The following is a 10,800-nucleotide window of genomic DNA, read 5'->3' as shown; positions in this document are numbered from 1 at the left end:
GAAAATTACTTCCGGACGACTTCGGTGAAATTCTGTTCCACTATCCGGCGTCTCAGGAGGGGAAAGCAGTGCACCGCCAACACAGTTTACAGTGGAGATGGCGTGCTGCTGACCTTGACTCGGGAAGTTATGAGTTAGTGGGGCAAGTACTTCAAAGCCCGCCTCAATTCCACCGACACGGTGGAAGCAGAGCCTGGGCACTCTGAGGTGGGCTCTCCAATCTCTGGGGTTGAAGTCACAGAGGTAGTTTAAAAACGTCTCCGTGGGAATGCCCCGGGGGTGGATGAGATCCACCCAGAGTTCCTTAAGAATCTGGATGTTGTGGGGCTGTCCTGGTTGACAACTCTACAACATTGCGAGGACATCGGGGACAGTACCTCTGGATTAGCAGACTGGGGTGGTAGGCCCCCTTTTCAACAAGGGAGACCGGAGGATACCGTTTTTTTCCGTGTATAGTGCGCCCCCATGTATAGTACGCACCCCTAAAAATGGCATGCTGATGCTGGAAAAAAGCTTGTACCCATGTATAATACGCACCCAATTTTTATGAATTTTTTTTAAAAAAATTTTTAAATTTTTTTTTTTTTTTTTTTAAGTCCCAATGATCGTCACACACGCAGGGAGGCAATGGGTCCCATTTTTATAGTCTTTGGTATGGTCTTAACTAGGCTGGATGTAATTTTTTTTGTTGGCGTTGATTTCTCCGACTGCCCATAAACGCACCACCGCGCTCCGTGCGCATGGAGCGTGTTTGAAGTGAACAGCAGAAAAGAAAGGAACAAGGCAAAGTGTTGTGAAATAAAATATTACCTGTAATACGGATTTAGGTAGAGAACTGAACTCTCGCTCTTTATATAGCTGACGTGTCTTGCTCATCCGTTCTGCGCATCTGTAATGGCGGCCTCCGTATGATATCCGGTTTGCGTGTGTGCGAGAGCGAGAGAGAGCGAGAGAGAAAGCGTGCGAGAGAACGCTCAACCGTAGCGCGCCGCCGACCGCCCAACTGCACCGGGCTGGTCGATTAGTGTGACAGAGCCGTCGCTGAAATTTAGAAGATATTTTTAAAGTCCTGATGTACTTTCTAAAAGTTAAGTGGACCTCAGTGCGCACTGCGCAGGGAGCTTAATTTGGTGCGGTCGCGCAACCGCAGCGCGCCGGGCGCTCACTGTCGCATTGCTTAAAGAGCGCCTTTGTGTTTTAGGATGAACAGCAGAGACCAAAGGAACAAGGCAAAGTGTTGTGAAATAAAATATTACCTGTAATACGCATTTTGTTATTTGCTGATTGAAACTGCTAATTAAACTGTGAATTGAAACTAATAGGAAGAAAACAACTCTCGCTCTTTATATAGCTGACGTGTCTTGCGCATCCGTTCTGTGCATTTTATTTCACAACACTTTGCCTTGTTCCTTTCTTCTCTGCTGTTCACTTCAAACACGCTCCGTGCGACCGCAATGCTCTCGTATCAGACGCTTGCTCGATCACCTGCTCGTTTGCTGTCCCGTGCGCGCACGAAGCGCGGTGGTGCGTTTACGGGCAGTCGGAGAAATCAATGCCAACAAAAAAAATTACATCCAGCCTAGTTAAGACCATACCAAAGACTATAAAAATGGGACCCATTGCCTCCCTGCGTGTGTGACGATCATTGGGACTTAAAAAAAAAAAAAAAAAAAATTAAAAAAAAAAATTTTTTTTTTTTTTTTTTGTACCCATGTATAATGCGCACCCCAGATTTTAGGACAATAAATTAGTAAAATTTTGCGCACTATACACGGAAAAAAACGGTATGTTCCAACTACAAAGGAATCAAACTCCTCAGCCTCCCTGGTAAGGTCTATTCAGGGGTGGTGGAGAGAAGGGTCCGTCGGGAGGTCGAATCTCGGATTCAGGAGGAGCAGAGTGGTATTCGTCCTGGCCATGGAACAGTGGACCAGCTATATACCCTCGGCAGATTCCTCGAGGGTGCATGGGAGTTCGCTCAACCAGTCCACAAGTTTTTTGTCGCTGGAGAAGGCGTTCGACCGTGTCTCTCTGGGAGTACTGTGGGGCGTGCTTCGAGAATACGGGTTACCGAACCCACTGGTAAGAACGGTTCAGTCCCTGTACCACCGATGTCAGAGTTTGGTCCGCATTTCTTGCAGTGAGTAGGCTTTATCGATGAGGGTAGGACTCCCCCAAGGCTTTCCTTTGTCACCGATTCTGTTCATAACTTTTATTGACATAATTTTTAGGCGCAGCCGAGGCATTGAGGGTGTCCGGTTTAGTGATTTTAGGAACGCATCTCTGCTTTTGGCAGATGATGTGGTTCTTCTTCAAGCCGTGATCTCCAGTTTTCACTGGAGCAGCCGAGTGTGAAGCGGTTGGGATTAAAATCAGCACCTCCCAATCTGAGACCATGATCCTCAGTCGGAACAGAGTGGAATGCCCTCTCTGGGGATACGCTCTTGCCCCAAGTAGAGGAGTTCAAGTATCTTGGGGTCTTGTTCACGAGCGAGGGCAGGATGGAACGTGAGGTCGACAGGTGGATCGCTGCAGCATCTGATCCGTACTGGTCCGCTCTGGTGAAGAGAGAGCTGAGACAAGAGGCGAAGAGGGAGCGAAAGGTGAAGCTCACAATTTACCGGTCCATCTACGTTTCTGCCCTTACCTATGGTCACGAACGAGATTCCGGATACAAGCGGCCGAAATGACAAACAAACAGGGAGGGCCGGAGGTGGAATCGAACCCGCACCCTCCTAACTGTGAGGCGGACGTGCTACCCAGTGCACCGCCGAGCCGCCCCCATTACACAACTACTTAAAGCTAAATAATTACAGTGTCATAGTTAACGATTATGAGAAGAAACAAACATAAGACACATGGTGTAAGCTCCACTCAGAGGAAAATAATCAATGTTTCGAACTGTTATTTTATTCTCTTGTAATTTACTTAATAATTGATTAAACAAGTTTATTAAACTGCAAGTACTAGTGGATTGACCTTTACGAACTCTTTCTGGAAGCCAGTGCAATGATTTGTTCATCGAAGCTAGCGAACTAATGACGCCATTTTGAGAAGTGATTTTATTTTCAGAACATCTTTCAAATAAAACGACAGCCTAAACGTGATTTGAATGACCTGCACAAAGCAGTATTTCCCAACCACTGTGCCATGGCACACTGATGTGACATGAGAGATGTGCTGTGGGAAATTGTCCGTTATTAATTACAGAGCACATTGTAAATGGGATCGCCAAACCACTGGTCAATTAGCGCAAGGCCTGGTCATCCACTTACTAAGCTTGAGATTTCATGACGTGTTGGTCTGATTGTGGTGCATCGGCACATATTCAGTTTGCTGCTGTGTGCTTTTGATAACAGTGACACTCTGACGGCCGTGTTAAATTTGCCGACTAACAGAAATCCCAGCATATAGTTCAACCCGAGAATCTGGATTGTTCATTTTCACCAGCATAAAATACACAGTCAAGTCATGACACCTTGACTGTGATCACCACTCAACTGCTGCCAGAACAGCAGAGCGTCTTTAAATGTGACTTTGTTCTTATTGTCGCAATATTTATAGAGCTAGTAAACAAAGTCATGTTGATTCTTTTGGATTTTAATCACTTTTGATCGCTTATTCCTTACATTCTCTAAATCCTTTTTATAAAATTGTCACTTTTATCAAAAAAGAAATACAATTTAGAAAATGTATAGTTATTTATTCATATTCAATTATTTCACTCTCTCTCTCCGTATATATACACCGATATAGGAGTATGACTTTATTTAAATAGCACTTTCACAACGTCTTTTGTTGTAATATAACTATTTTAATATAGAAGCTGCATGGTGTAACACTTTACAGATTTTTGTTGGTGGTGTGCCTCGAGAATTTTTCAATGAAAACCTGGGCCGTGGATGAAAAAAGGCTGGGAAACACAGGACTGGAGAACTGTCTGTGCCAACACAATTGTGGTGTGACATAGCACCAGCTATCGCAATGCATTCTGAATTGTGTAGTAGCAGAGCGCGCATTCCAGAGACTAAAATGGAGCATTTTCAAAAAATTGCGGTCCAAGTGTACGTACGATTCAAGGTTGACGATAAAAAAAAAACATTGTAATAAATTATTTCGATGAGATACATCATGTCTCCGTAATTATTATAAACAGATTCTTTTGTTCAGACAAATAAAAGTTTTAGTTGCTATATGCTGACAGTTTCGACTGTAACTTTTGTCTGATCAAAAGAATCTGTTTATAATCATTGTAATAAATGTTATCACCATAATTTGTAAGGGCATTGAGGTGAAATTTAGGGCTGCCTTAATGTGAAGTTCCATAACCCTTTCGGAGAATGAAATTGAATGATGTAAGGCTTACATCAACACAATAAAGTTAAGTCACTAAGCACGCGCGCACATTTAATCGCGTCTCGAATCTCCTTGAAGCCTTATAACCGTACCATCAAAAAGCCTGCGATCCAGCTGACTTTATTATTGGCCTTATTCTCCCAGCTTTGTATGTCCTTTTTCCTCGTGTAATTTGTTTAATATATAAGATTATAAGTACCATAATGGAGCAGATCAAAAGAGCGCAGTGCCGGAAACGTCACAATCGCTCCTCAATAGCCGCAACAGCAGCGTCAGCGTCACACAGAGACAAAAGAAGGTGGAACACAATTTGGAAGAAAGCATACATTCATGCTATCAATCTACAAATCCGATTCTTCCAACCTACTGTGACTCTTAATTCATCGAGGACACACGCTCCACGGGTAAGACTATTCTCGTTCCTTGCCTTTGATCACATTCACTTAATACCAACCGCACATGGCTCAAAACCTCCAAAACTATACACAAGCAATTGAGCCATTTAAAAAAAGGTAAGAAAGTTTGGTCAACCCTTGTTAATCGCTCTTAGAAATGGAAAAAATACAAACAGGCAAAATGCAATTTTATTCAAAATTCCCGTGGTGGGTCTCCATAGCCTTCTAATTAAAAATGAAACCAACAAAGCTATCGTTTTATTGCATATTTTCTAACTTGTTTAAAGGACATTTTAATCAAAGACGTGTTTGAATGTGTAAACTACAAATGGAAAAAGTTGAGTATGGCCAATTTGTGTTTTACAAATTGAGCGTGATCATCTTTTACCTATCACGATAACTACTAAGGTAATAACTTCAAGATATCAGATATTTATTTTTCCTTTGCTTTCATTGTATATGGCTACAGTTGTTGTATTAGACAGTTTTTATACTATTATTCATTGCTTGACGCGTCTCCTTTTATTCCTGCTTCGATGGATAAGAATTTTCTAGTAGGTTTTTTTTAACTTTTATTTTGGAGAGCGGGAGCGATGAGAGGATACTTGGGCGGCCGATGAGCCACAAGGTGACGTACTTCAGTTCTCGCGATATCTCGACGTCAAGGGGAGTGTCAAATTCCAGGGGAAAGGAAAGGAGAGCCCGAGAGAGAGGCAAAAGAGTGAGTTTGTAAACACTTTATTACCATTTGAATTCTACACAAATGTGTCCCTGATGCTAGCCATTACTAAAGTACTTTTTTGCACGCTCGTTTTCATGCTATGTTGGTGTTTTTATAGTGCACGTCAAGTGTTGTCGCTGCTCTAACCTTTCATTCGGACGCGCTTAGAACTCAAAGTGTCAGTCCGCTAACAAGTCATGTTAGTTTATTTTCCCTGACTTTAGTCAATTTGACGGCTGTGTGTCAAGCACATCGGCTCAAGTCGGTTACGTGTGCATTGGCGTTTATTTAGCACTGCTGTCATCTCGGAAACTGTCAATAACGATGTTATAAACCGCGCCGAGTGTGCTTTTGGCCTGTTGTTAATGCTAGCGCAGCAGTTAGCCATTAGTTGTTTCTTTTCTTTTTCTTTTCCTCTTTTTTTTCTGTCTCGTGAATACAAAAGTGATTTCGAAGCTTTTAGCCAATGAGCGTCTGCTCGACGATCCGAGTGTCAGTCTCGGAGGCTTTGATTGCCTTACATGTTATTGATTGACGTGCTCGCAAGCCAATCGAAGAGAATCGGCTGCCGTATTACGGTAAAAGGCGGGGTGATGTTTGTCTGAAATTGATACAGACTAAAAACAATGGTAAAACACGGCAAACTCTCTGGCGCGCTTACGAGCAAGTTATTACAATGCACGCTTCTTTCTTTGGCGCGTATTGGACGTCACAAAAGTGCGTTATCTGCTCAGCTGCCGTATCGTGGAGTTGAGGATCAGCAAGATCAGGCCTGTAGTTCGTCCCAAGTAATGATTATAGGTTTAAGTATTGATACCCGAGCTAATCAACGCCACGGTATTCAAACATATGCTTGTCAACGCCTTCATCAGGTGAATGAAAGTCATGTTTTTGGCACACTTTTGTATTCTATAGGGCTACAAACAGGCGTAATCAACTGTCCACAAATTTGGACAAGCCATATAAATGCGACATGAGCGCAATGTCACATAGTTTTCCACTTATTGGCGTTTGAGCACATGCCATGAATTGCTCACCAATTTTTGCAAGAAGCTTTTTCTCTGAAAATGTATGTCATCTAAGCCAGTGGACCCCAAACCCGGGCTGTGGACCAGTACCGGTCTGTGGATCATTTGGTACCGGGCCGCTCAAGAAAGAATAAATAACTCATTATTTTACACCTCGGTGATGTGTACATCTCATAACATTACTCAATGTTGTTGGCACGATGTTATGAGGATGCTGCAAGTAAAGTTGCATAGGATACACAGTGGATTCACGTTTTATTATTATATTATACTGTGGTGTTCCCATACAGAATTCCCCCTTGGAACTAAGGGTTGAAGTCTGAGTTGGGATAGTGACGTTTATCTGGTAACGCACTTCTGTTTTTGTTCTGCTATATGATTGACTGGAAAGACAGTACGATGACGTTTCGGATTGTGGTTGGTCGGTTTTGCAGAAAAGAGATTGTAGTTCAAACATGGACAATTTTTGCAAAGAAAACGTCTATAAACAATGTGCTGTGATTACTTGATTTATTGATGCTTTCGACATTTGATTTTCTAGAATTGTTTTTAGAAGTTTTATTCGCAAAACTCGTGACGTCATCAAACACTGGTCCGTGAAGATATTGTCTGACAGTCATCCGGTCCGTGGTGCTAAAAATGTTGGGGACCACTAAGGGATGTGGAACTTTGCATCAAAGTTTAATGCTCCCAGTTTCAGCTAATATTCATCTGATGAAATAACAGTCTTTTTGGGGCCATCAGCATGTCCAAAACTTACATATACTTGCAAACGTGTGGATTCTGGTGAAAATGTATGTGTTTTAGGTTCTCATATGACATCTTATGTGGGTGGAGCATGGCACCCCAAGTTTGCTAATCATTTTGAGGATTTGCCATGAAAAGGGGTAGTTTGAGGGCTTGTTCAATACAGCTGAAATATTTCATTCTTTATTGGAAAAAAAACCCTCTGTCCTTTCTGCATTGTCCTGCATGATGTGGTCGCATAGTATGAATGTGGCTTTTAGATCAGTGATGGGTATCAAATCTCATTTGTTCTGGTGTCCAAATCTCAGGTCCACTTGCTTACATAAATATACGTACACGCCCATTTTAGAAGGTCGTAAACCATATTAACAGCACCTCAGGTTCCCGCTGTGTACCAATAGCCAACTTTTGTTCTTCCACCCCTTGCGTTCTTATTCCTTTCATTTTGTGTGGGGTCTTTCCCTAGCCTCTGGCAATTTAAGCCTCCAATTCCAACAACATGGCTGCAGCGTGAGCTATTAATACAGTTTGTTTAGCCAGTTTCCTAGCAAGCGGCATCAAACACCGGGTGGCTGTGGCTGCTTATAGCTTAAGACTTGTTCCCTTACACCTGCTGAGTCGGAGAAACCCAAGTTAAATGGAGTGAGCTCGGCTGCAGCTCAATGGGAAAGTGGAAATAAAATATCTGGACACCTTGAAGTAAAGACCACTGTGTCACTTTGGATCTTTAAAGACCTCCATTACACCTTGAATAAAAGGAGGTGAAAGTAGGCACACTTGATGCCTGCCAAGTGTTGGAATTAATGGGATTAAAACAGTCCAACAATAGATCCTAGCATTTTCAACACTATTCTTTTTGGAAGTACACACACTTTTATATACAGAGAATAACCAAAATTGAATAATTTGTTTCTGACGGCACTCTGCACCGAGTTTGTTTTTACTGAAGAAACATCTGAAATAACCCGTACGCGCAGACAGGCAAAATGCACATAAACAACTACCTGCATGTCAGCATCGGATAACAGCAGAATAACAACAATATTACATAAGATAAATGTTAAATGTTAGGGTTTAGTTAACCTGGCTATGCCTTAAAAAACGCCAACATAAAAAATTACATCCAGCCTAGTTAAGACCATACCAAAGACTATAAAATGGGACCCATTGCCTCCCTGCGTGTGTGACGATCATTGGGACTTAAAAAAAAAAAATAAAAATAAAAAAAAATAAAAAAATAAAAATTAAAAAATTTTTTGTACCCATGTATAATGCGCACCCCAGATTTTAGGACAATAAATTAGTTACATTTTGCGCACTATACACGGAAAAAAACGGTATATGCTTTTAGTATTAAAAAACCCCAGACCAATTCTTGATTCATTAAGGGATAAATGGGTGGTGAGGGTGTCCCCCGCCTCCTGCTCAAAGACCACTGGGAAAGGGTCCAGCCCACCTGCAACCCTTGTGAGGATAAAGCGGTTAAGATAATGGATGTGTGGATAGGTATAATTAAAATAATTACATAAGAAAAAGAGGGAGAGTGGTTCAAGTAATTTAACAATAGTTAAGGTTTTGTGATTTTGAAAATATTCTATGTATTCTGCATGTGAGGACTCAACTTGACATATACGCCTAAAGCTCGATTGTACGTGGACTTTTTGGTTTTCTAGAAAGGCATATATTTAGGAAGCAGAAGGGGTCCTTTGTAACGTTAATTTAGGTCAGGCATGTTGTTGGACAGCTGAAGGGGTACTTTTGTCGTCCTTCACCGTGAATTCCCACACACATCAAATAATTTTGATGCCATTTGAATTGGATGGAAGAGAGAAATAAGCAGCCACCTACTTATTCTACTACTGTCAGTCGACGCTTTTTGACTTGTGACTGTAGATGAGGTGCTTCTGCGAACTTCCCCCTTTCCGACTCAAAAACAATCCCAGCTATCCCTAACACTGCAATAAAGCGGTCCCAAAGATCAAACAGCCCGACTTCTTATTATCAAAAGCTTTGAAATTGGTCATGTAAAATTCATCAATCATTAGCGCTATGGTTTAAGCACTAGTCAGTTAGCTTCATACGGTCCTTATATCGTTCATTTAAAATACTACTTGAAAATGTAAAAAAAATTGGAGTCCATGACCAAACCGTGTTAAAAAGAAAGTCGCATACGATTGAAGCGACTAAAATCGTGATTTAGGCGTTACGAGTTTTCAACTGTAGCTTCTCTATCTGAACACTGGATGGCACCCACACAAAATCATATATGAGTGGAGCGCAACAAAACTGAATGCTAATGCAAGTGAGCTGATGGTGGTGACGTTCCCATCTAAAAGCAATGCATGTGCATTGAAATTAAGCCATAGCTTGCTCAATTCTCAATTGATTTTCATGAGCCTTACATAGAGCATAAATCTTGATAATGTTCTTGGTTTTATTTGGTGACACTAATAAACATAGAGCACAGTCGCACCTTGCTGGTACATGCTGGTTTGTTGCAGTCAGCACACTGCCGGACAGTCTTGTCATATGATCCAGTCACTCTGTCCCCATAATGCATTGCGTGGCGCAAAATGTTGAATTAATCAATTAATGAGAATATTAATACTTGTCATATGTTTATGTGTTCCTGTTACCTGTGATTGGATTCCTCGGTGTTCTATTAAAACTAACACTTCGCTTTAGTTTGTGTGTAAACTAGTGACAGCCAGGTAAAATTTTAGCCTCAATCTACAGTGTGTTGAACTATATGTTGTAATTCCGACTATTTCACATTCAATTAACTTGCTGCAGTGGGTTCTGTATGAAGCATAATGTATAAAAACAATAAAAAATGTTGCCAAAGGCTTACATATTCTTCTTTCAAAAATATCAGATGGGCTAAAATCCATGTGCCTCTTGCTACATGCTCAAATGCTAGTGTGTACAGTTCATTCGCTTCACCATGCATCTATCGATCGTTGAATGCAAGCACTTTTTCTTTATGCAAAAACCTTGTTCATGAAAGTGAAAATCAAAACACACAAATGTGTGTTCTTCACGTCTTTAAATGACAACAACCGAGTAATGTTTCATGAATGTCACTCAAAACGTGAGCAGTTCCAGGGAGGCTATATTGACTAAGTTTACATGCAGTCAATAATCATTCTCAAAACGGAATAAGGGCAGTGTTAGGGTTTTTAAACTCCATGTAAGCACACGCAGACATCCGATATGCCTTTGAATGGGTTTTTAAAATTCCGGCTAAGACCTCTGGGCTGCTCTTTTTCCAACCCGAATAAAATTGATCGGGTTAAAAGTGAGGCGAGAGATATTGGCTTCGCAGTACAGTACTTGAGCAGAACGTGGATATATTCATTTCTCTGCAGCCTTTTCATATTATTTTCTGTCTCTACGGTGAAAATAACGCAGTTTGTCTATATAGATTGTATATAAAGTGTGTATAAGTCCAGACGTCTGGCGCGCAAATCACACAAGCAGATGTAAACATTAAGGATGCAATGGTACACGGCAAAGTGTGAAACCATTTGGTCCGCTCTGCATGGGACGATAT

The sequence above is a fragment of the Syngnathus typhle genome, linkage group LG2, assembly GCF_033458585.1.
Source record: "Syngnathus typhle isolate RoL2023-S1 ecotype Sweden linkage group LG2, RoL_Styp_1.0, whole genome shotgun sequence".
In the NCBI taxonomy this organism is placed as follows: Eukaryota; Metazoa; Chordata; class Actinopteri; order Syngnathiformes; family Syngnathidae; genus Syngnathus; species Syngnathus typhle.
This window is presented reverse-complemented; position numbering follows the sequence as displayed.